This window comes from Myodes glareolus, chromosome 6, assembly GCF_982192425.1.
Source record: "Myodes glareolus chromosome 6, mMyoGla1.1, whole genome shotgun sequence".
Lineage (NCBI taxonomy): Eukaryota > Metazoa > Chordata > Mammalia > Rodentia > Cricetidae > Myodes > Myodes glareolus.
Window position 1 is genome coordinate 467119 of NC_142031.1, and position 25416 is coordinate 492534.

At 40.3% G+C, this 25416-nt stretch overlaps 1 long non-coding RNA gene across 1 annotated transcript in view; it reads right to left on the reverse strand.

Moving 5' to 3' along the window:
* Positions 1-2533: 2533 nt before the first annotated feature.
* LOC125389646 (uncharacterized) overlaps positions 2534-25416 on the reverse strand; it is a 50259-nt gene continuing 27376 nt past the window's right edge. The window contains exons 2-3 of the long non-coding RNA XR_007228510.3: positions 9528-9603; positions 2534-4837 (exon numbers count right to left, since the gene is read on the reverse strand). This is a non-coding gene — a long non-coding RNA (uncharacterized LOC125389646). The remainder of the gene's footprint in view (positions 4838-9527; positions 9604-25416) is intronic.

The following is a 25416-nucleotide window of genomic DNA, read 5'->3' on the forward strand; positions in this document are numbered from 1 at the left end:
ATGAAGCCCTTTGATTTCAAGGCCAGCCTAGTCTACAGAGCAAGTACCAGGACAGCCAAGGCTACACAAATAAACCCTGTCTCAAAAAACAAATGAAACAAACAGAAAAGAGAAGGAGGAGGAGGAGGAGGAGGAAGAGGAGGAAGAGGAGGAAGAGGAGGAAAAGGAGGAGGAGGAAGAGGAGAAGGAGAAGAAGAAGAAGAAGAAGAAGAAGAAGAAGAAGAAGAAGAAGAAGAAGAAAAAGAAGAAGAAGAAGAAGAAATACATAAATAAAAATATGACATCATGAAGTTTTCAGGCAAATGAACAAAGCTAGAAAAATATTATCCTGAGTAAGACAACCCAGACCCAGAAAGACAAACATGGTAGGTACTTGTTGGCTGAGTTTTCTGTCCTGCCCAGATCCTGCAATCGTTAAGTCCCAAAGAAATCACACAAAGGTCTACATTAATTATAAACTGATTGTCCCATTAGCTCAGGCTTTTTATTAACTCCTATAACTTATATTTGTCCATTATATTTGTCAATGTTAGCCACATGGCTCGATATCTTTTTTAGCAAGGTAGTCACATCTTGTTTTTTCTGTGGCGGGGCCAAGACTGCAGAGGAATATGGGCTTTTCTCTTCCTAGAATTCTCCTGTTCTCATTGCCCCACCTCTACTTCCTGATTGGTTGTCCCACCTATACTTTCTACCTGGCTACTGGCCAATCAGCGTTTATTTTTTTAGAATATAATTAACAAAATACAGACCACTGTCCCACACCATGTACTCACTTATAAGTGAATGTTCACTCTTAGGTAAAGGATTATCACACTATAATTCACACACCCAGAGAAGCTAAGTAAGGAGACTCAAGGGGGAGGGGACACATGGATTGATCTCCCTGGGAAAGAGAAATAAAATAAACTTTTTGGGTGGACAGGGAGCTGGAGGGGATGGAAACAGGATAGATCAGGTAGGAAGTGGAAGAAAGGAGGAAGACAGTATGAGAAAAGAAGCCTGGAATGGAGGGGCATTTAAGGGGCAATGTGTCAACCCAGAGCACTGGAATCTTCCTGGAGCCTGTGAGGGTGACCCTATGGAGGACTCCTAGTAATGAAGCATATGGAGCCTACACCTGCCATCTTCGGTTACCTGGCAAGACTCCCAGTCACGGAACTGAGACACCAACCCAGACACAAAACCTTCAACCCATACCTACCTGCAAGATGTGCTGGGGGCAATGTTGGCTCAAAGAAAGTGAGAGTGATCAATTACTGACTGATCAAACTTGAGGCCTGAGCTACAAGAGGGAGCCCATGCCCAGCACTGCCTGGATGGCCAGGAACCTGAAGCTGCAAAGCTCAGAGACCTTGAATTGGGGTTTAGCCCCAGCATCATCAGAAAGACTCGATTCCTCAAGCAACTGGAGGGGGCAGAAACAGAGACCCACACCCAAATATTAGGCAGAGCTCCAAAACCCCTCAGAAGTTGGGGAAGAGGATTGTAGGAGTTGGAGTTGTTGAGGACATCAGAAGAACATAGTCCACAAAAGTCAACTAAGCAGAGCCCACAGGGGCTCACACAGACTGAAACAGCAATCGTGGGGCCTGTATAGGTCTGTGCAGGTCATCTGCATACATGGTATGGAGGTTTAACTTGGGGCTTTTGGGGGACTCCTAACAGTGGGAGTGGGGGTTTCTCTGACTGTTTCCGCCTTCACTCAGGTCCCTTTTCCTACTACGGACTTGCCACATCCAGCCTTGATATGAGAGTTTATGCCTAGTCTTCTTGCATCTGTTAGCCATGTTCAGTGACATCACTGAGAGGCCTGCTCTTTTCTGAAGAGAAATGAAGGAGTAGTGGATCTGAAGGGAACTAGGAGGGGCGGAGGGAGGGGAGACTGTGATCTGGATACATTGTGTGAGAGAAGAATAAACAAAAAGAAAAGAAGAAAGAAGTTAGTCTTCCCACTTCAAATTATTTAAGAAGAAAAAAGTCCCTCAGTCTGGCAGTGGTAGCACAAGGCTTTAGTTCCAACATTCAGGAGGCAGAGGCTCGGTAGGAGAATCTCTGTGAGTTCAACACAAACTGTAGGCAAACCTGGTCTACAGAACTAGTTCCAGGACAGACAGAGTTACCAAAAGAAACCCTATGCTGAAAAAATTGGAAGAAAGAAAAAAATCCCTCATAGTTGTGCCCAATCATATGGGCTTTAGTTAATTTCAGGTATATGTTGTGAAGTTAACAACTAAGAAAAGCCATCACATCCTTTCTAAAGTAAACAAACAAACAAATAAATAAAAAGTTTATGTGTCTTACATGGGTGAACAACGCCAGCAACAAAAGACACAAATAACTAAAAATCTCAGTGCCAGGCATTGGATAGCTTCCCAATGTATTATAGAAGGAGACCCCCCAAAACAACGCTGGGTATTACCATTGCCCTTGGGTGTCCATCATAACTAGACAGCAAAATAGAACAGGACACAGACTGATCTCCAAAACAACAGAGTAAAACAGTTACAGCAAGCCAAGTGTCCATCATAACTACATATTCTGAAATCATCTGACATTTATTGCAGAAGATACATTGATTACAGGACAGAGAGAAAGTCTGGGTTTGGGGAACTTCCTGCTGGCTAGCTTTCACGGCTCCAGAGGACAAAATTCAGACTGCTAAAAGACATCAAAGGTGTCACCCATCTGTAAACCCTGAATTCTGCAGTCCTGCCTGGGAAGATGTACACACTGGTACAGTATGGGGAGCCATGCCCTTTGTGACTGGACTTGAGGCTGTTCCAGAAAAGATGTGTGCTGGGTACTGTACAGCTGGTCAGAAGTCCATAGCTACAGAACTCAGGGGCAGGGCCAGTGACCGTTTCAGTAAATGGCTCTCTGGCCACATGGCGTATTTTCAAGCTTCATGTATTTATTTGTGTGGGTGCGTGTGGGTGCCTTCTGAGGACAGCACCAATTATTTCAAGAGGAAGTTGGGCATCAAAGAGGCTCCTCATAGAGTTTGTTAGCCATTTGGACAAGAAATTGCTCTTGCCTAAATTCTTGACTGGACTTGCAAAACCCACAGAAAAATGACTTCTGAACTTGCCTAAAGGTGAGATGGTCCTTCAGGGTGCCTGCTTCATAAATACGTCTGCCAGATGTTCTTCAGAATACAGAAGAAAGTGACTGAGAAACTGCCAATAAAGGTGGAACTGTCTTTGAAATTTCCTGCTTCATGAAAAAGTCTGCCGGACACTATGGGCCTGTAGGCTGAAGATGGATGCACAAATGAAACAGAAGAACTTTGGGTGACTGTCCAGGCAGCAAGATGTCTCTGTCAATTCTAGAGTTTTGTAAGTTGCCTACAATGCACTTCCTGTTAACTTAGGTAATATTATGTCCTTCTGGAGTCTTTGATGGAGTTGAAGAATAGATAGTTATGGTTTTCTTTAGTTATGATAAAAAGTAAAGTAGATATAAGTACTTAAACTGTAATTCTTGCTTGACACCTGTTTAGTTATATGTAATTTTACTCTGTTACTATTAAAACATTCCTTTTCATTTAGACAGAAAAGATAAGATGATGTGGGACTCCCCCTCTGTATGCTGTGATTACCATTGATTAATAAAGAAACTGTTTTGGGCCTATAACAGGGCAGAACAGAGCTAGGTGGGGAAAACTAAACTGAATGCTGGGAGAAAGAAGGTGGAGTCAGGGAGATGCCATGTAGCCGCAGCAGGGACAGATGTGCTGAAACCCTGCCGGTAAACCATGAGCCTCATGGTAAAATATAATATGGGTTAACCAAAGATATTAGAGATAGCTAGCAATACGCTTAAGTGATTGGCCAAACAGTGATTCAAATTTAAAAAAATAAAAAAAAATGACTATACTGTAATTCTGGGTCATTTCCCAGGAACATAGGTATGGACCTTGCCAGAGCCCTTCTACCTGACCAGTATTTAACAATAGCTTGCTTCAAATTTGGCTTTAAATGATGGCAGTGTCTTATTCTCTATTGGTGGAATTAGCAGAGTATCTCTGTGAGTTTCAGGCCAGGAGGGGATATGAAGAGTGACCTCTGCTCTTAAAAAAAAAATCAACAGGGTAAAGAAACAATGAAGACAAGGCAAGATGAGGCTGCATGAGATGAGATGTCCTGGTAGAGCTGAGGGACTTTCCTGATCTGGACATTGTGAAAGGTCTCCAAATCCCAGAAGGGACATGCAGAGACTCCAAGCTCCAAGACTCTGAGTTTCTCTGACTGCTCTGATTCTTTCTACACCTTTCCACTGATCCCTCCCCTTTGCAGCCAAAATCTGCATTCGGATTCAGTAATTGAGTCTCTATCCTCTTTTTCCTTTTCAAGTTTGGATGGTAACTGGGTAATTTGTATCAGATCTCCACCCAGTAAAATAACTTAGAATAGGATAATAATTATTGATACATTCATTAATCCAACCACAGTTCTGGGTCTATGGACTTAGTATTTTAATATTTTAGGATGGGTTTTCACAGTGTAGTTGAAGTTAGCTGGGACTTATTTTGTTTCCTATACTTGATTCTGTCAGTAATCTTTCTGTGTCAGCTGGCCATATGCTTGAGTGTGAGCTGGCACATTTGACTGAGTTTTCTTCTTATGTGAACATAGTTCTGGGAGTGAGTCAGTACAGAGGTATACATGACAGTATCTTTTGGTAGACCTGAAATATAAAGCAGGAGGATTGTGTGAGTGCATTAAGCTTGAGCTGTTGTTCCAAAGCCTCCATTCTGCTCACTGTAGCTTGGGAAGCCTATTGCCAGGATTCTTCTGGGTAGGATCATCACTGTCCCATCCAATTCCAACAGCTTCTAGAAAATGAAAGTTAAAAATTTTGAATAAGAAATAAGAAACACAATTTTTTTAAAAAAAAATGTATTTCTATTATGTATACAGTATTCTGCATGCATGTATCCTGCCAGCCAGAAGAGGGCACCAGATCTCATAACAGATGGATATAAGTCACTATGTGGTTCCTGGCAATTTAAAGCGGGACCTCTGGAAGAGCAGCCAGTGTTATTAACTGCTGAGCCATCTCTCCAACCCAAGAGGCACAAATTTATATACATTCTAGGGATGAAATCCTAGGGAGAGCATTTACCTTTAAAGTTAAAATGATGCACTTCTATTTTTACTCACAGTTTCTAAATTTTTTGAGGCAAGCTCTCAAGTAGAACCACTAGGAATCTTGGATGACCTTAAGTCTCTTTTCCTCTGTCTTTCTCTCAGGAGCGCTGGAAATTTAGGTGTGCATCTCTTTGCCCTTTTTGTGGAGTTCTGAGATATCAGCCAGGTTCATGCATAGCTCACAATCATTCAGCCAGCTGAGGCACATGCCAGTATGTTTGTCCAAGGAACTGGAGTCCCAGATGCTGCTGTGTCACACCTGCTGTCATGACAATCCTCTTAAAACAGAAGCCACCAAGCTTTGTCTCCATTTAAAGTTATTAATAAGCTACAAGTTTGTATGTTTATATAATTTGATTTTCTGAAACTGGCCTGGTGGTCAAAATATAACCCATCCTGGTTAAAGATTCTTTCTCCACCTGCCTCACACCCTGGGCTGTCAGCTCAGAGGGGCCTCTCTGTTCCTCTGCTGACCAGTTCTCCCACTTTCAGCATCCCAGTGGCTGGAACTCCTGAGATGGCCTACTGAGACATCTTTGATATTTTTGTATACTTCCAATTAAAATTCTTTGTATATATGAGGAACCGGTCTCCTGCAGTGCTAGATTCTTGAGAATCACTAATTAGACTGTGAAGCCCACCCATTTTCCAGAGTTGCATAGCTTTAAAATGTTAAAAATAAAAAAGAGACCTGAGCCAGGACCTCTGTAGGTCCAGGAACACCCGAGTCTGGGAACCTCCAAGGGAGTAGACCAGAGCCAGAGACCTTTGCAGGACCAACCCCAAACCAGGGATCTCCACAGGAGCAGATCCAGATCAGGGACACTTACGAAAACAGCTCTGAGCCAGCGACCTAGGCCGGAGCAGGCTTGAGACAGTGAACTCCACAGAAGCAGGTACAATGGAGCAACCACTGAGGAAGTTGGTCGGAAGCAGAGACCTCTGCAGGTCTGGACATGAGTCTGCGACCTCTGCAGGTCCAGTGTATGAATCCAGAACCACCAAGGGAGTAGGTCTGAGCCAGTACCTCTGCCAGAGCAGGCCCAAAACAGCAACCTCAACAGAAAGAACCCCAAGTAATCAATCTTTGTGGGTGCAGGCCCAAGCAACCCCTGGTATTGCAGAGCAAACCCCGGGAGTGCTGAGTGACCTCCAGGAACATGGAGTGACCAATGGGGTGACTAGAACAGTGGCCCTGACTGTACCACAAGGAGCAACCGTCTGAGCCTTGGATTCACTGGCACCTGGAAGATTGATCACCAGAGTCACAGTCAGCCCCAACTACACCAATCAGAGGAAAAGATGGGTAGACAAGGTAAGAACACACACAACACCACAAAGAACAACACAACACCAGTAAAAAAAAAAAAAACAAACTAGTAACCCTACCACAGCAAGACTTGAACAATTAAATAAAGTTGAAGCAAAAGAAAATGACCTAAAAAATAACTTTAGGAGAATGTTTGAGGCACTTAAAGAGGAAATGAAAAATTCCATCAAAGAAATGGAGAAAAAGACAAACAAAAAATTGAAAGACATCAACAAATCCCATAAAGAAAACCAAAAAAAGCAATCAAACGTGAAAAAAACTTTTCAAGACTTGAAAACTAAAATAGAGACAATAAAGAAAACACAAGCTGAGGAAATTATAGAAACAGAAATCAGGAGAAAATTATCAGGAACCACAAATGCAAGCATAAACGGGAGAATACAAGAGATGGAAGAGAGAATCTCAAGTGCTAAAGATACAATAGATGAAACAGACTCATCAGTCAAAGAAAACATTAAATTTAATAAAAGCTTAACACAAAATATCCAGGAAATATAGGACACTATGAAAAGACCAAACCTAAGAATGCTAGGTATAGAAGAAGGAGAAGTTCAACTCAAAAACACAGAAAATATATTTAACAAAATCATAGAAAAAAACTTTCCCAACCTAAAGAAAGATATGTCTATAAAGATACAAGAAGCTTACAGAACACCAAATAGACTGGATCAAAAAAACAAGTCTAATCAAAAATACTAAATATACAGAATAAAGAAAAAATATTAAAAGTTACAAAGGGAAAAGGCCAAGTAACATATAAAACCAGACTTATCAGAATGACACCTGACTTCTCAATGGAGGCAATAAAAGCAAGAAGGTCCTGGCCAAGTGTTATATAGACATTAAGAGACCACAGATGCCAGCCCAGACTACTATACCCAGCAAAACATTCAATCACCATAGAAGGACAAAACAAGGTATTCCATGACAAAAACAGATTTAACCAATACCTAGCCACAAACCCAGCCCTACACAAAATACTAGAAGGAAAATTTCAACCCAAGGAAGTTGGCTACATCAACAAAAGCACAGACAATAAATGATCTCACAGCAGCAAATCTCAAAGAAGGGGAAAACATACAAAATAGCATCACAAACAACAAAAACTAAATTAACAGGAGATAGCAATCACTGGTCAGTAATACCCTTTAATATAAATGGACTCAACTCACCTATAAAAATACTTAGGCTAACAGATTGGATACAAAAACAGAATCCATCCCTTTTTCTGCATACAAAAACACACCTCAACCTCAAAGACAAACATCACCTCAGAGTAAAGGGTTGGGAAAAAATTTTCCAATAAAATGGACCTAAGAAACAAGCTGGTGTAGCTATCCTAATGTCTAACAAAATATAATTCAAACAAAAATCAATCAAAAGAGACAAAGAAGGACATTTCATATTAGTTATAGGAAAAACCCATCAAGAGAAAATCTCAATACTGAACATTTATTCCCCAAATACAAGGGCTCCCTCATATGAAAAAAAAACACTTCTAAAGCTTAAATAAGACATTAAACCCCACATAATAATAGTGAAAAACTTCAACACTCCACTCTCATCACTGGACAGGTCTGTCAGACAAAAGATTAACAGAGAAATAAGGGAACTAACAGATGTTATAACTCAAGTAGACTTAACAGACATCTATAGAACGTTCCATCCAAACATAAAAGAATATACCTTCTTCTTCTCAGAACCTCATGGAACCTTCTCAAAAATTGACCATGTACTAGGTAACAAAACAAACCTCACCAGATACAAAAAAAAATTGGAATAAACCCATAAGTCTTATTGGATCACCATGGCGTAAAATTAGAATTCAACAGCAACACTAACTCCAGAAAGCCCACAAACACATGGAAATTAAGCAATGCTCACCTGAATCATCAATGGGTCAAAGAAGAAATAAGGGGAGAAATTAAATACTTCCTAAAATTCAATGAAAATGACCACATTTATGGGACACAATGAAAGCAGTATTAAGAGGAAAGTTTATAGCACTAAATGCCTACCAAAAAAAAATCTGGAAAAATCTCACACTAGTGAATTAAGAGAACATTTAAAAACTTTAGAACAAAAAGAAGCAAACTCACCCAGGAGAAATAGATGGCAGGAAATAATCAAATTGAGAGCTGAAATCAACAAAATAGAAACAAAGAAAACAATACAAAGAATCAATGAGACAAAGAGTCGTTCTTCGAGAAAATCAACAAAATAGACAAAACTTTATCCAAACTAAGCAAAAGGCAGAGAGAGAATATCCAAATTAACAAAATCAGAAATGAAAAGGGGGACATAACAGACACAGATGAAATACAGAGAATCATCAGGTCAGATTTTGAAAAACTGTACTCTATAAAATTTGAAAACTTAAAGGAAATGAACAACCTTCTGGACAAATATCACCTTACCAAAATAAGATAAAGACCAGATAAGCAATAAAATAGACCTATAACTGCTAAAGAAGTAGAAACAGTCATCAAAAGTCTCCCAACAACAAAAAAAAGCCCATGACCAGATGGTTTCAGCTCAGAATTCTACAAGATTTTCAAAAAACTAATATCAATATTCCTCAAAATGTTCCACATAACAGAAACAGAAGAAACATTGCCAAACTCTTATTATGAGGCTACAATTACCCTGATGCCCAAACCACAAAAAAGACATTACTAAGAAAGAGAATTACAGACCAATCTCACTCATGAGCGTGGATGCAAAAATACTCAATAAAATACTGGCAAACCGAATCCAGAACACATCAGAAATATCATTCACCATGATCAAGTCAGCTTTATCCCAGAGATTCAAGGATGGTTCAACATATGAAAATCTATCAACTTAATCCACCACATAAACAAACTGAAAAATAAAAACCACATGATCATCTCATTAGATGCTGAAAAAGCTTTCAACAAAATACAACATCCCTTCATGATAAAGGTCTTGGAGAGAGCAGATAAAGAAACATACTGAAACATAATAAAGGCAATATACAGCATGTAAACAGTCAAAATTAAACTAAATGGAGAGAAACTCACAGCGATCCCACTGAAATCAGGAACAAGACAAGGTTGTCCACTCTTTTCATATCTATTCAATACAGTTCTTGAGGACCTAATTAGAAAAATAAGACAACAAAAAGAGGTCAAGGGGATACAAATTGGAAAAGAAGTCAAACTCTCACTGTTTGCTGATGATATGATAGTTTACATAAGTGACCCCAAAATTCTACCAAGGAACTTCTACAACTCATAAGCATCTTCAGTCATGTAACAGAATATGATTAATTAAAAAACCAGTGACCCTCCTTTACACAAATGATAAATGAGCTGAGAAAGAAATCAGAGAAACATTACCCTTCATAATAGCCACAAATAGCATAAAATATCTTGGAGTAATCTAACCAAACATGTGGAAGACTTGTATGACAAAAACTTTAAATCTTTGAAGAAAGAAATTGAAGAAGACACCAGAAAGTGGAAAGATCTCCCATGCTCTTGGGTAGGCAGGATTATAGTAAAATTGGCAATCTTACCAAAAGCAATGTACAGATTCAATGCAATGCCCATTAAAATCCCAGGAAAATTCTTCACAAACCTTGAAGGAAAGGCACCCAACTTCATATGGAAAAGCAAAAAATCCAGGGTAGCCAAAACAATCCTGTACAATAAAAGAACATCCAGAGGCATCACAGTCCCTGACTTCAAACTTTACTACAAAGCTACAGTACTGAAAACACCTGGTACTGGCATAAAAACAGACAGGAGGAAAATGAAACTGAATTGGAAACCCGGATATTAATCTGCACACCTACAAACACCTGGTTTTTGACAAAGAAGCAAAAAAATTTCAAATGGAAAAAAGAAAGCATATTTAGCAAATGGGGCTGTCATAACTGGATATCAACATGTAGAAAAATGAAAATAGATCCATTTCTATTATCATACACAAAATTCAAGTCCAAATGGACCAAAGACCTCAACATAAAGCCAGCCACACTGAACTTCATAGAAGAAAAAGTGGGAAGTACACTTGAATACATTGGCACAGGATACCACTTCCTAAATATAACCCCAGTAGCACAGACATTGAGAGAAACAATAAATGTGACCTCCTAAAACTAAAAAGCTTCTGAAAAGCAAAGGACATGGTCAACAAGACAAAACAGCAGCCTACAGAAAGGGGAAAGATCTTCACCAACCCCACATCAGACACAGGTCTGATCTCCAAAATATACAAAGAACTCAAGAAATTGGTCCTCAAAAGAACAAATAATCTGATTTTAAAAAAAATGGAGTACAGACATAAACAGAGAACTCTCAACAGAGGAATATAAAATGACTGAAAGACACTAAAGGAAATGCTCAACATCCTTAGTCATCAGAGAAATGCAAATTAAAACAACTCTGAGATTCCATCTTACACCTGTAAGAATGGCCAAGATCAAAACCACTGATGACAATTTATGCTGGAGAGGTTGTGGGGTAAAGGGAACTCTCCTGCATTGCTGGTGGGAATGCAAGCTGGTACAGCCCCTTTGGAAATCAGTGTGGCGATCTCTCAGAAAATTAGGAAACAACCTTCCTCAAGACCCAGCAATACCACTTTTGGGTATATACCCAAAGGATACTCAATCATACCACAAGGACATGTGCTCAACTATGTTCATTATTTGTCATAGTCAGAACCTGGAAACAACGTAAATGCCCCTCAACCAAAGAATGGATAAGGAAAATGTGGTACATTTACACAATGGAGTATTACACAGCAGAAAAAAATAATGACATCTTGAAATTTACAGGCAAATGGATGGAGCTAGAAAACATTATAATGAGTGAGGTAACCCAGATCCAGAAAGACAATTATCATATGTGCTCACTCATAAGTGATTTTTAAACATAAAGCAAAGAAAACCAGCCTACAAATCAAAATCCCAGAGAACCTTGACAACAATAAAGGACCCTAGAGAGACAGATTTAATCTATTTAGGAAGTAGAAAAAGACAAGATCTCCTGAGTAAATTTGAAGCATGGGGACCGTAAGAAAGGGAGAGGAGAGGAAGAAAGGGGAGCAGAAAAAATGTATAGCTCAATAAAAATCAATTTAAGAAAAAGAAACTCAAGCTAATAAATGAAGGCAAAACATGAAAAAACATTGCTTCCTAACTTTCTCTCTTGCTTTGTCATTGTCTTGTGCTGAACTAGCTCTCTTATGCAGCCCAGGCTCACTTGCTTAGAGATATAGCCAACTCAGTAGAAGAGCCTCCCCACATCAATCAAAATCAATACAGATGCTGCAATCAGATATTCTGATCTAAGCACACCCTCAACTGATGTTCCTTCAGATGACCCTAGGCTATGTCATGTTGATAGCTGAGGCTAATTAGGAAAAAGAGACAATAATATACAAGAAGGTTTTTAAAATCCAAAGTCAATGTATTAATCAAATCCAATCACTTAAGCAGCAAAAACCCAAACATGAAGATAGCAACAACTGGAAAACACTGGTATGCCAGGAAATGGGAAGAGGCAAGCCTCCAAGAACAAGAAAAGAGAACTAAAATTGACTCTCCACAGAAACTTCAAAACCAACAAAAACACAAGAAACTTATAACAAGAAATTTCCCGAATACAAAATTGAAGGTCTATCATTTTCCAGAGAAACAATATAAATAGATGATAATAAAACTAACAATATAGATCACACCACTGAAAAAACTGGGACATAAATACATACCTATAAATATAGATCATGATCCCTTATACAGAAATGACAAAATTCTAATTAAAATCAAACAAGAAATCACTGACCATCACTCATCCAGTACACTCCATTCTCTCCTTTGCCAATAATAGAAGAGGGGTTGTGTGAGAAGGGTGTTCCATCAGAATTGGAGAGGTTTGTTGGAAGCCTTCTGAGGTTTTAACTTTGTAGAAAACATTTTGACTACTAAAGGATATCATTCTCTTATGAAAAAGAATAAGATGTCTGTTAGGGTCACTGAGACAACATTTTGTTTTCTATTGTTGGGTACAGGTGTCACACAACTATGTGACAGACCACTAAAATCTACTAAATAATAAGCAAACTTTATCCCAGAAAAAGAAAAAAAAATCCTCCATGGGGCACACAAAGTTTATCAGCTATAGCAGTGACCACAGCCAGAGATCATATTGATGTGGCAATGGCGGGTTCCTCAACTCTCCTTTTTATAACAAGAAGCAAGCATTAGGCATGAACAAAAGAACTTTTACAATCTTGAGGTAAGACTCAGATATGAATTGCTTTTTTTTTTACACAATTTCCATTAATAGGGTTCTTAGGTCAAACTAGCCCTAGTTTGCATTTAGCCCACTGTTTCTCTCTGACACTTTCTGATGGTGTTTATTGAAGCTCTGCACTCTCCTGACTCTACCAGTTTTGCATAGCAGGGAAGGGTATGGGACAAAGCACACCCTAAAAGTCATATATATCCCATAATTTAAAAGTTAACTCAGCTCATGTCAGTTGTTGGTCATGAGTGGCCGGGGGGGGGGGGTATCTAAAAGCCGACCCTCAGTTTGCAGAGGGCTGCTTCAGCCTTGCAGAAAGAGGTATGGGTTGTAAAGCAAAGTAACCCGCTCTTCATAGTTAATCCTTAAACTGCTGGGAAAGCCGCTGACAACCTGCTCTCATTCTTCTAGGCTTACAACTTTTTATTTCTTTATTTCTACATTTCTATTTCTGGAACCTACATTTTTATAGTCTGATGTAGGTGGGTCTTCTTTCTATGTGTTGCTTTCATTGGTTAATTAATAAAGAAACTGCTTGGCCTGATAGGTCAGAACATAGGTGGGTGGAGTAGACAGAACAGAATGCTGGGAAGAAGGCAATGAGGCAGACGCCATGCCTCTGCCTCCCAAAAACAGATGGCGCCCATGTGGATAACTGCATTCATGGAAAGCCTGAGAAAGCTTGGGGAAGAATAAAGCATGGTTTCTTGGTAGCAGCAATTTCTTGGGTCTGCTCTGCTTGCTAGAGGCAAGCAAGCACTCTCATCTAAGAGAGGCTTCCTGACTCAGCTTTAGCTGCAAAACCCTGCAGCTCTTTTAAGAGGTCCTGCCACGAAACACTTAAATGATGTTGATGAAAAGCTGAACGCATGCTTCTCGGTTTTCAGCTGTAGCAGGAAAAAAGCTGCATTGTTTTAAAATGTCGGCTTTCTAGGATGTCCTGCCAGGGCAAACTCTGACTCTTTCAGGCAGGCAGTCCGACTGAGTGTGGTCTGTGAGCATAATGCTGCAGCTTGCTTGCTGGCAGTGACCTTGAACCGCCACAGAGTCGTGGCAATAAAAATGGCTCCAGCAGTACCTCTGCCAGGAGGCTGGAAAGCTAAGGAATGGGCTGGATCTAGCCATCAAAGCCACAGCTTTAACCCTCTCCATAAAAACTCATGTAGTCAGAAAAAGAGAGATATACAGTAAAGAGAGATTCAAAGATGAAGAAAACCTCTAAATGGTTTACGGTGTGTTAAAGATATATGCAGGATAAAAGTTAAAGTTCTTAAAGTAAAGAAAGAAAGAAAGAAAGAAAGAAAGAAAGAAAGAAAGAAAGAAAGAAAGAAGTTGGGTGTGGTAGTGCACACCTTTAATCCCAAAGCTTGGGAAGCAGAGGCAGACAGACCTCTGTAAATTCAAGGTGTGGTGGCAGACACTTTTAGTTCCAGCACTTGGGAGACAGAGGCAAGTGGATTTCTGTGAGTTCAAGGACAGCCTGATCTACAGAGTTATTCCAGAACAAAGATATACAGAGGACCTGTCTCAAAAAGTAAAAGTAAAAATAAAAGAAATAGAGGTTAAAATAAAGCCACATAAAGATGGAAAATACACAGAGAATCTTGATACTGTGTGTTATTATGCTCTCTTTGAATTATTTGAATGCTGAGGAAGGAGCAACAGCTGCTAAAAGATATTTGCTTATAAATACTGCTGAATTAATCCAAGGTAGGTATTTTGAAAATACCTTGACTTCAAAATTGAAGTCAAAAGGTACGTTACTTTGGAGAAGAGATTTTGCTTTTGTTTCCACAGGAAATGAGAGGCTGTGGATTCATTCTGAGTTTTAAAAAAAAATCAGGTTCAATCAAGGAAGACTGCCTGAGAAATCTCCGGTAGAAACAGATGGCCTGGATGTTTAAGTTCTACATCCAGGACAGATTCAAGATGCTGCCTGAGATGATCAAGACTCATGATACTCCAGTCAGGACTTGATTATAACTCTAAATTTTCCTTAGGTCCCCATAAGATTATCAGTGCCCCCAACCAGCAGGAAGTAGCCTAGAATACTAAGCCCACATACCCAACAAATGGACTATGGACATTTTCCTTTGTTTAAAAAAAAAAGGAGGGGAAAATGGTGTGGGAGAATTGTCTATATTCTGTCAATCATGTTTTAAATAAATGCTGATTGGCCAGGCAGGAAGTATAGGTGGGAAAACCATACAGGAAGTAGAGGTGGAGCAAAGAGAACAGGAGTATTCTGGGAAGCAAGAAGCTCCCTCTGCACTCCTGCCCAGACTCCAAAGAGGCAAGGTGTAACCTGCCCTGGCTGGAAAAGTTACTGAGCCACGTGGCTAACATAGATAAGAACAATGGTTTAATATAAGCTACAAGAGTTAATAAGAAGCCTGAGATAATGGGCCAATCAATTTTATAACTTATGGAGATCTCTGTGTGATTTTCTTTGGGACTTGCCAGCTGTGAGAACTGGGCAGAACAGAAACCCCAATAAGCTGGCTCTTCATGCTACAATATTCTTATTCTTGGCCTCTTCACTATGATTTATGATTGCCAGTAAGTCTACTTCAGAGTGAGGAAATGAAAACTTATAAAACAAAATACAAGATAACAGATTTTTAAAGAATCAATGTATACCTAAAGCAACTTGGTTTATAAGTCATTATAAGTTACAAGCACTTTTGAAAACAAGTTTATTGCTATTCTGGCACATGCTTGTGCATGAGAAAGAATGTTTTATATATGTATACAGGATCTGGAATAACTTGAGGGTTGGTGTATGAACTCAGACTATATGAGGAACCACCTGCCATGACATTTTATCCAATAAACCCAAAATCTTTCACAGATTAACAGCAACAAGAAACACAAAGCCTAAGTAAGTAAAGAAGTAAATAATTAATTCTTGGGGAATATGATGCCTCAAATTTAAAATGTTATGTATGGTAAATTTGCAGCATAAAATGAATATAATCCAGTGACAACATCCAACAATTTATAACAGGAAAGCTAATTACAAAGCTACATTCACAGTGGAAACACCCAGAGTGATCAATGGGATTATTAAAAAAATAGTACACAGGTTGATATAATATGACTTCTTGCCAGGCAGCGATAGTGCACACCTTTAATCCCAGCACTTGGGAGGCAGAAAAAGGCAGAGCTCTGTGAGTTCAAAGCTAGTCTGGTCTACAGAGCTGGTTCTAGAACAGGCTCCAAAGCTACAGAGAAACCCTGTCTTGGAAAACAAGAAAAAACTCAAAATTACCAAAAAGCTACAACAATCAAGAATGTATAAGATATTTGGGAAAGAATAAAGGGGATAGAGACAAAAAGTCAAGAACAAAAGCAGGAAAATATAGTAAACTATTAGTAAAAAGACCAAAGGAAAGTTAGCTAGGAAAAATGTGATCTTGACCAATGTTATCCATCTACCTATGATTCTATGTTTGTAGAAATTAAATAAACAAAGACTTCACAATTTTCACAAGATTAACTCAAAGTGACTCTTAAACTGTTATTTCTGACCCTCCAGCTGCTGATATTTCTTTCCAACAGAGAAGCCCCATGCTCTAGAGTTCTCTGAAAAAAGAGGTCATCTCCTGCTATGGCTCTGAAGCCCCTTAGGCCTCCACTCATTCTGGTCAGGTAAACCCAGCCCCACGGATGCCCAATCCCAAAACAACATAGAATAATTTAATATCTGCTTCCTGTCACATGGATTATAGCACAAGTTATAGATTGTGTCCTATCTACCTACCCAACACCATTCACATCTGAGAAGCCTCGGTAGCTCAGAAACTCTCTTTTGTCCCCTGGTACTAAACATCACTGAACCACACCATTGCAGCTGGTGGTAGCAGAAAGTTAAACATTCTAATCATGTATTGCTGAAAGGTAATCTGTAGTAATAAGGAATGGCGGGCCGCTTCCCACCACCCGGCTCCCGGCTAGCTTTACCCGAAATAATTACAAGGAAACTGTATTCTTTTAAACACTGCCTGGCCCATTATCTGTAGCATTATATTGGCTAACTCTCTCATATTGATTCAACCCATTTCTAATAATCTGTATGCCACCACGAGCTCATGGCTTACCGGGAAAGATCCTAACCTGCATCCATCTTGGGCAGGAGAAGCATGGCGTCTGACTCATTGCCTTCTTCCCAGCATTCTGTTCTGTCTACTCTGCCTATCTAAGCTGCTGTCCTATCAAAGGCCGAGACAATTTCTTTATTAACCAATGAAAGTAACACATAGATAGATAACCCTCCTCCATCAGTAATTCACATCACCATCTTTCTACCAGCTTTTAAACTATTTAAAATATTTATAAGACAAACTTATATATCTGAATATGCAATATTCAGAACTTCTAGAAACCAGACCATCAGTTTTCCAATCTGTCTTCCCACTGCACACCAAAAGCATGCTTCTGTGTGTACACTGGACAGTGATATTACAAGTATAATATCCTACCATGCCAAGGCTACAGAGTCTCCCCCTCCCCAGGAAATCCATACACAGGGAGACTTAGAAGACAAGGACCACTGTCCAGGTCACAGTATAGACCAACAGAACCATAGCCTGACTCGTGGTCCATCCAAATCCCAGCAGAAATGATAGCTCAACAGACCTTCTCTGAATACCCTATACTCACCATGGCATAGCTTGTGGTCTTCCTTATAACTCATTACAACAGAAACAGAGAAGAATTCTTGAAAGAACCTGCTAGCTACCTGCCACTCTTATTACTGACTGCTAAGACTTTCCAGAGTCCCTCATTGGCTAAGATCACCCTGCTGGGCCTCAGAATATTATCAGCTTCCCTACTGGGTGATCAGAGATCAAATGACTCAGACAGCACAGTACTTCCTGCTCTGCTCTCCCAGCCCAGTAGACAGGGCCTTAGTCTAGGAAGTTTGTATTTTAGTAGAGATTCATCAACTTTCCTAGAGCATATCTGTTCCTCATCCAAAGCACAGGGTCCTTTGTATGCACATCCCATTACACACTCAATGTGCAGTGCAGCCAACCCATCACCTCATACCTGGGAAATCCTGCAGCCAAACACAGGTCACATTCACAATTGTTGTTAAAGAAAATCATGCCATGAATTAGAAGATAATAAGCGGTCATGGTAAGGCTTGGGGACAGGAAAGAGAATATATGGCTATGATACAGTTATAATCTCAAAAAAAATTTAAAAAGTTGAAACAGGCTTTATAGCATGTGCTCCAGAGACTAGAGATTTGTATTAGAGCACATCAAAGATTTTTCAAACCTTTAAACTCAGGGTGTATATCTAAAACCAGTAAAATAGCAGTCCTTTTAGGCAGAGCCACAACATTTTACTCAGATCTATTCTGATTGAACCACTGTAACTATAGCAATTTGGTTTCATGATAATGTAAGTTCTTTACCCAGATTTTTGAATGCCCTGGTCTATGAACACCAAAAAGTGACCATCAGGACTTTTATGAAGCATCTAAAATTGATTACCTAATTCCGCATTGCTAATCTCAGCTACTGTTGAAGTAGGAAAGTTCTCAACCACTGTCCTGTCTCTCCCTTTCTGCACTGTGAATCTACCAGCTTCAAGCTTTGTCTATGTACTCAGTTCTTGCACAGATCCCTCTTTACCTATAATCATACACTGAAAGTCAGAGAAACTGGAGGTCACTCATTAGCTGGTTTATTTTTCCTTCTCACTGACCAGTCAAAGCCCAGTCCTGAAGGAGTTGCAGGACTATCTACCCAGCACTGGGCTGCAGTGTTGTTCAAAGCAATTCTCAATTACATAGCATGAGGCAACAATATTACAAACTCATAGTCTCCCATGCCAGGATGGCAGAGCCTCCGCCTCCCCAAGGAATCCACACTCAACAAACCTCAGAGGCCAAGGGCCACTACCCAGGTCACCACATGGACTAACAGAACCTGTCTGGTTCATGGAATACCTGGTCCCTGTCTTAGGTCATCTCCCACATGGAGATCTTACCCATCACTGAGTACCAGGTACCTCATTTATAAAAAAAAAAAAACCCATGACCTGCCTTAGGTTGTCTCAACCTGTCAGAGATCTTACCCATTACTGGTCTAGTGTAGGGTGGATGAGGGGCATTTTTGTGAGGATTGCCAGTCATACAGTCATATGAAGGGTCCAGACTCCTGAGTGGCCAGCATATGATAGTATACCTTGACCTGATAAAATTCAACTGCCTCCAATGTTTGATAAATAAATTGTGTGATCTTATTGAACATACAAAGCCCAACAGTAAGGAGGGCAATAAGTAACAGCAGGGGAAGGATGTAGGCCCATATTTCTACATGGTATAGTGACCAGAATACCAGGCCATAGTTTGCACCTACCACACAGGAAGTGGTCAGTCACCTAGCCTGTCACCATCCCTAACAAAGGGTCAGGATGTTGTTCTGCTCCTTCTTTGTAATTTGGAGGATGCCTGAAAAGAGATGTTAATTCAGCCTATGTGACAGAGCTGGCACATAGAGCGGGAAGACATGACAGAGTAGGCATAGGTAGATGTGGATGTGACCACAACCATTCACCTGGTTACCTAGGAAACAGAATGCTAACAAATTTCCCCCTCAGTTTGTGTTTTGGTATATAAGGCTGTTTGGAGAATAAGCACAGAGGAATTTTCAGGATGTGAACTCAGGATTTCATGAGGGATCACTGAGAATCTTCCTCCCGATAAAGCCATGTGAGTTGTGTCTTTAATTCCACGCCTCCCCTCTTGTTCCAGAGAAATAATTTAGGGTCCAGGCTGGCCCTGGACCCCAACAGAAGGAAGCAGGGTAAGAATCCATAAAATCCCATGCACAAGAGGTTGTCCTGAAGGTCTCGCTATCTCTGCTCTAGGTCTCATCAAGATAAGCGACAGCATCCCCATCTTTTCAATTGTTTCTGGGGAAGAAGCAGAAAGGTACTCCTCAGGGGTGGGACACTCCCTGGAAACATCATTATCATTATCCCCTTGTTGGGGTAAATATTTAAGATCTCTAGCTGGTACCCAGATGAGCCTCTTTTCATTTTGAGGGAAGACACATGCAAACCCTTTTTCTACAGTGAGGAGTTGGGTCTAATCCTCTCCAAGACCCAGTCAAGGGTCCCTCCATTTGACCCAAATAGAACTGTAGGTAACTAATGAAGACCAATGTTTCTGAAAAGGAGACAGATATTTATTTTCTCTAGAGAAATTTAGAATATTTATGGTCAGTAATGTCTTTCTCATTTGATCATACAAAGGTAGGGACTCCCCTTTTTGCTTTTGTAGTTGAGATTTAAGTGTTTGATTGTTCCTTTCCATAATGGCCTGTTCGCTTGGATTATATGGAATGTCAGTGGAAAGAGAAATTTTCCAGGTTTGTAGAAAGTCTAAAAAGGTCTTACCAACAAAGCATGGGCCATTATATGTTTTAATTGAATAGGTAAATCAAGGATGGCAAAGCATTGTAGCATAAGGCTAATACCATATTTGGATTTCTCTCCGCCATGTGCCGAAGCCCAACAGGTGTGGACGAAGGTATCCGCTGAAAGAAAAATGTATTTAAGCTTTCCAAATGGAGAATAATGTGTAACATCAGTCTGCCAGAGATGGTTGGGGTGAAGCCTTCGGAGACTGATCCCCACATTTTGGAGAATGTGGGGAGAAATCTGGAAAAATCTGGAAAAGCTAACAGGACTTGCAAGTCTGGACAACTTTTTTGAGGTCTTTAAGTGGTACCTAGGTTCACCTCTTAAAGATAATATCATCTGTCTGCATTAAAATTCCTCTAGGAGAAATTCTGGAAGGCAATATGGCTAGAATATAATTAAGATTTGGATTCACCCTATCCACATATGCCTCCTGTAATTTCTCCTCAACAATTGTCGATTCCTGTTAATTCTCTGGGACTATTCAAGCCATCTAAGGTTTTGTTTAAATGAATTATTAGATCAGGTATTACCCCAACAGCTGGTGGTAGACTGGAAATATCTCCTAACAATCTCTGAAAGTCATTAAGAGTCTGCAACTTGTCTCTCTTAATTTGAGCTTTTTGTGTATTAATTTTCTGTAAACCTATTTTATAACCTAGGAAATTGACAGACTCTCCTCCTCTCTGTATTTTTTGGGAGCAATTTGTTAATCCCCATTTTGGCAAAACTTTCTTTACTTCTTCAAACATTCTTTCTAAAGTATCTGTGTTTGAATCAGATAGCAAAATGTCATTCATGTAATGGTAAATTATAGATTTAGGAAATTTTTTATGTATTATTTCCAATGACTAACTTACAAAGTATCGGCATAGGGTAAGACTATTAACTGAGTCCAGTCTTGTGGCATTGCTCTGTTACTGGAAGCCCATGTTTTGACCATTTCTCTAACAAAGGACAAATATATTACATAAGATACAATTGCTTGTTTAATATCCTTTAGATCAGTCATACGTATGAACTCCCATGTATATTCTTTGACTACCTTAGAGTATTTGGTGCCAGATGTTCTTTCTGATGATATCACCAGAAAGGCAGGTAGAACTCTGGGTAAGCTATTCTGGATTTTGGCACGTACTGATGAGGCAAATTTTGTCTTTGTACATTTTGTCTCTGATCATCAAATTCGATAAATTCCTCAATCTTTTCAAATCTATTTACCACTGCTTTTGTAAAGTCTGGATCTCAAGTCCAGTGTTCTGCTCTAATGCCCTCATTGAGGATTCCAAGGTGTGAAGTCTGTCCAGTAGAGATAATGTCTCATCCTTGAACATAATTTTATAGCATACATAGTATCTTCCTGGAGAGACATTCTATCAGTCAGTCTATCATAACCCTTCGACAGAGTCCAATTAATACATTCAACAGTTCAGATTCTGTCAGACAATGTCTCAGTACCCTCTATCATTGACTGGGTTTTGTTTGTCACTAGGCTGTGTCCTTCTCCAGAATGTTGACTTTTCCTTTCAATAGATTACTATCAGTCTGTAAAGACTGTACCATTTCCAAAAGCACCCCATTTGACTGGGTTTTGTTCATATCCTTCTCCAGAGTTTTGAATTTTCCTTTTAATTGATCAGTGTCCTGTAAAGACTGTATTATTTCTTGGCCCTATTATCAAACCATGTTTTTAAGGATAAAATATGGAGAACAAAACTAATCCCCAGAATCAAATATAATGATGTAGGAGGGAAATTGTATAAGTCTTGTATGACTTCATACATGGTATAAATAAAACAGCTATTGAAACCCTGAATGGTTAAGTTGTCTGCAATCTTGTACTTTTAAATTATAAATTTATAATTTATATTTCAAATTATGAATCTTACTTGTGGTTGATTTTTAGCTGGAGTAGATGCAATAACCGTTACCTGCCAGTAGATGTCGTGGCACACTTGGAGTCACATGGCTGGTCTGAATCTAATTTTAGATTAGATTTTAATTTAATTGAATTGAATTAATTTAATTGAATCTAAATTTAGATTAGATTTAAATTTAATTTTAGAGTTAAATGCTAAAAGATATGCTCAGATTAAAAATAGTTATTTAGTGTAAATCACAGACTGTGTGCTCTGCAGATATCCCTGACTCGACGGTGGCCACACGAGCACTAGAATAGCAAATGCAGACAAATTGTTAGAAGCAGCAGAACAGCTGGCTCAGACCAGGGAAGCCAGCATCTCGCCTGAACCATGGAAAAACTGGACCCAGAGCAGCTCCAGGTCCTCAGGCATCTTGGCCCTCTGCGACTGTGTGGCTCTGAGGCGTTTGATGAGGAAATACGAAGGACCTCAGCTAGCAGCTACTCAGGGCCTCTGGAGGAGCAACCAGTACTCTTAACCTCTGAGATTCTATACCCAAAATGAATGGCATGGAGTCTGTCTGTGACTGGTCAGAGCTACTGGAGACTCTAGCCTCACGGTTCTGGTTGGGCCCAGCTACAGAGGGCGCATTGCCACTGGCCATGAACCCGGAAGTCAGCCAGTAGCAGCTAATCAGGGCCAGGAATTCTATACCCAAACAATGGGAGCCAACTGCTGAATTTAGCTCAATTCAGGAAATAACCAGGCTAACTAAAGGGTAAAACAATTATACTTTTATTTATTATAAGGGGAAGACACATGAAACAGAAATGGGAAGTCCAAGTTCTGCTGTGTCCCGTGGGAATCACCCAGAGAGAGACGGCACCTGGTCTATGTATCAGTTTTCTCCCAGGCTCCAGGAAGCCACATCTTAACTAGGTCTACCTTGTAAAGATAATTGGCTAACAAGTCTTTCCCCATCACATAACAATGACAAATAATTCTTTAAACTGTGCCGATCCCTCCACCTCATGGGGATATTGATTTTATAGGCTCCTCTCCCCATAGGAGAGGTATGAATACAACAAGGGGGGCCTCCAAGTGCCCCCTGTCAGTAAGCACTGTAAAAAAAAATGGGGTTAGGCTGAGACAGAAAAAGCTTTGGGGGTCTCCACTCCAGTCAAGAAAAGGAACCCATCCATTTCTGAGGGCCATAATGGCAATCAATTTTTCCTGAGAATCCATCAAGGGCTATGGCAATTCTCTATTACTTCTCTGAAGCCAGGTGAAATCAGTAATTTTAAGTGGTACAATAAGGGAACGAGGTTCTGTGCCAAATGTCCTGACCAAAATATCCCTGCCTTTAATGATGCAATCTGCTATCTGATTGGTCATGGAATAGACCCTAGGAACTCCTCCCATTGAGAGGTAAACCCAATGAATAGGTTCCCCCTCCTGCGCTAATAAAGTGGGGCACAAGGTTTCCCCAGGAAAGATACATAGGAAGACAGGTAGGTTAGGATCAAAGCTCCTCAGAACCGCCATGTCAATGGGCTGTTGGACCTGACGTAAGATCTGTCGATGGTGACAGGATAGAATAACTTGGGATGAGAGATCAAGGCTCTTCAGGAGCTCAAACAATGGAGTCAACTATTCCATGGAAACAGAGATCCATGGCCTCATCCAATTTATTTCTCCTAGTAACTTTTGGAGCTGAGGTAAGGTGTAGAAATCCTGAATGTGTAATTGGGGTTTGGCTGGAGAAACCGAATCAAGGGACAAGATGGAGCCTAAAACTTTAAAGGGAGGAATAGACTGAACTTTATCTGGAGCCACCTTGAAGTTATTACCCTTTAGAATAGTAAGGCTGTGAGGTCACAAAGGCTAAATGAAGTGGGGCTGCCCAAAATAATGCCATCCATATAAATATAGAATAAAATATTGGGACGTTCCATTAAGGAGGAAAAGATATGTAACGTGTAATACAGACACATGGGGTAGGCTGTTTGCTAGCCATCCCCTGGGGGAACATACTCCATTCGAACCTCCGATCTGAGCCCTGGAAGTCAGTTGAGGGCTATGAGAATGCAAACTTCTCCATGTCATCTGGATGTAATGTGTTGGAGAAGAAGCAATCTTTAATATCAACAATTGTTAGGTAATAAGTATTAGGAATGGCAGGTATGCAGGGGAGTCCCCTCTGAGGGGTTCCAAACAGGATCATCCTCTCACTGATTTTTCTTAAGTCATGTAAAAGTCTCCAGGAGCCATTAACCTTTCTTTATGGACGCTTAAAAGAAATCCCACACTAGCTCAGAACTGAGAAATAGATGGCTATTTATTTAGGGGTAAACTCACAAATCAGAATTCTCTGCTTGAACAGAGATCAAATCCAGCAATCCAAAAGAGCAGACAGGGAAGAAGAAGAGGGGGACACAGGCTCTGCACCAGCATATATATTATAAGAGGCCATGCCCCCGTAGGCGGGTAATCACAAGCTGTCAGACTTCCTACAGCAATTTTTATAACAAAGACAGGGTAATTCCAAGGGCTTGTGGATGACCCGACATGCCCCAATAACAGTTGCTGTTTAACCAGGGTATCGGGTTGTTGTAACTTACCAGGTGCCCATTGGATTTTTGGCACTGTGGAGTGAGCAGTGGCCCTTAGGATGGAGGTGAACCTGAGGATTAGGGTGGGCAGCTCGTCCCTGTTTAAATTGTAACTCATATCCTTCAGTGTAAAAAACCTTATGGTCAGCCTCCCCAAGGATGTCTTGCCCAAAGAGGTTGGCAGTTAGGTCAGAGACCACCAGGGGGCGCACCTCCCGAAATTACCACTGGAATCATCCAGGGCAGCCAGTTCATGGTCTCACATGATGTAGATTGCCCGCCCACACCGAGTAAAAGTGACCCTGGGACCAGCTGCAAAGGGGGAGGTCTCCTTTTTTCTGATGACCGTGTGATTGGCCCCAGTGTCTATAAGAAGCCTAAAGGTTCTATCTCCAATTGTTAGGGCCATCTTTGCTCTTAGTCCAAGTAACAAAGGCACTGTCCAGTAAGCTTTGACTGCCCTTTTCCCCTTATTTAACGGGGCTAGGGATGACCCCCGGAGGAGTTTAAAGGCTTCCCCTGGAGACTGAACTTGGACCTGCAATCCCTGACTCAATGGAATCCCTTTCTTGCACTGGCAGCACGGGGTGTGTGCAGGAGCTGTCAGACTGACTCAAGCCTTATTAGGACATTCTCCTTTGAAATGGCCTCCCCTTCCACATGCAAAACAAGTCTGCTTTTCCCCTGTAGTTACTTGCTGTAGGGCGTTAATCAAAGTTGCCATCTTTTCCTTATGTGCAA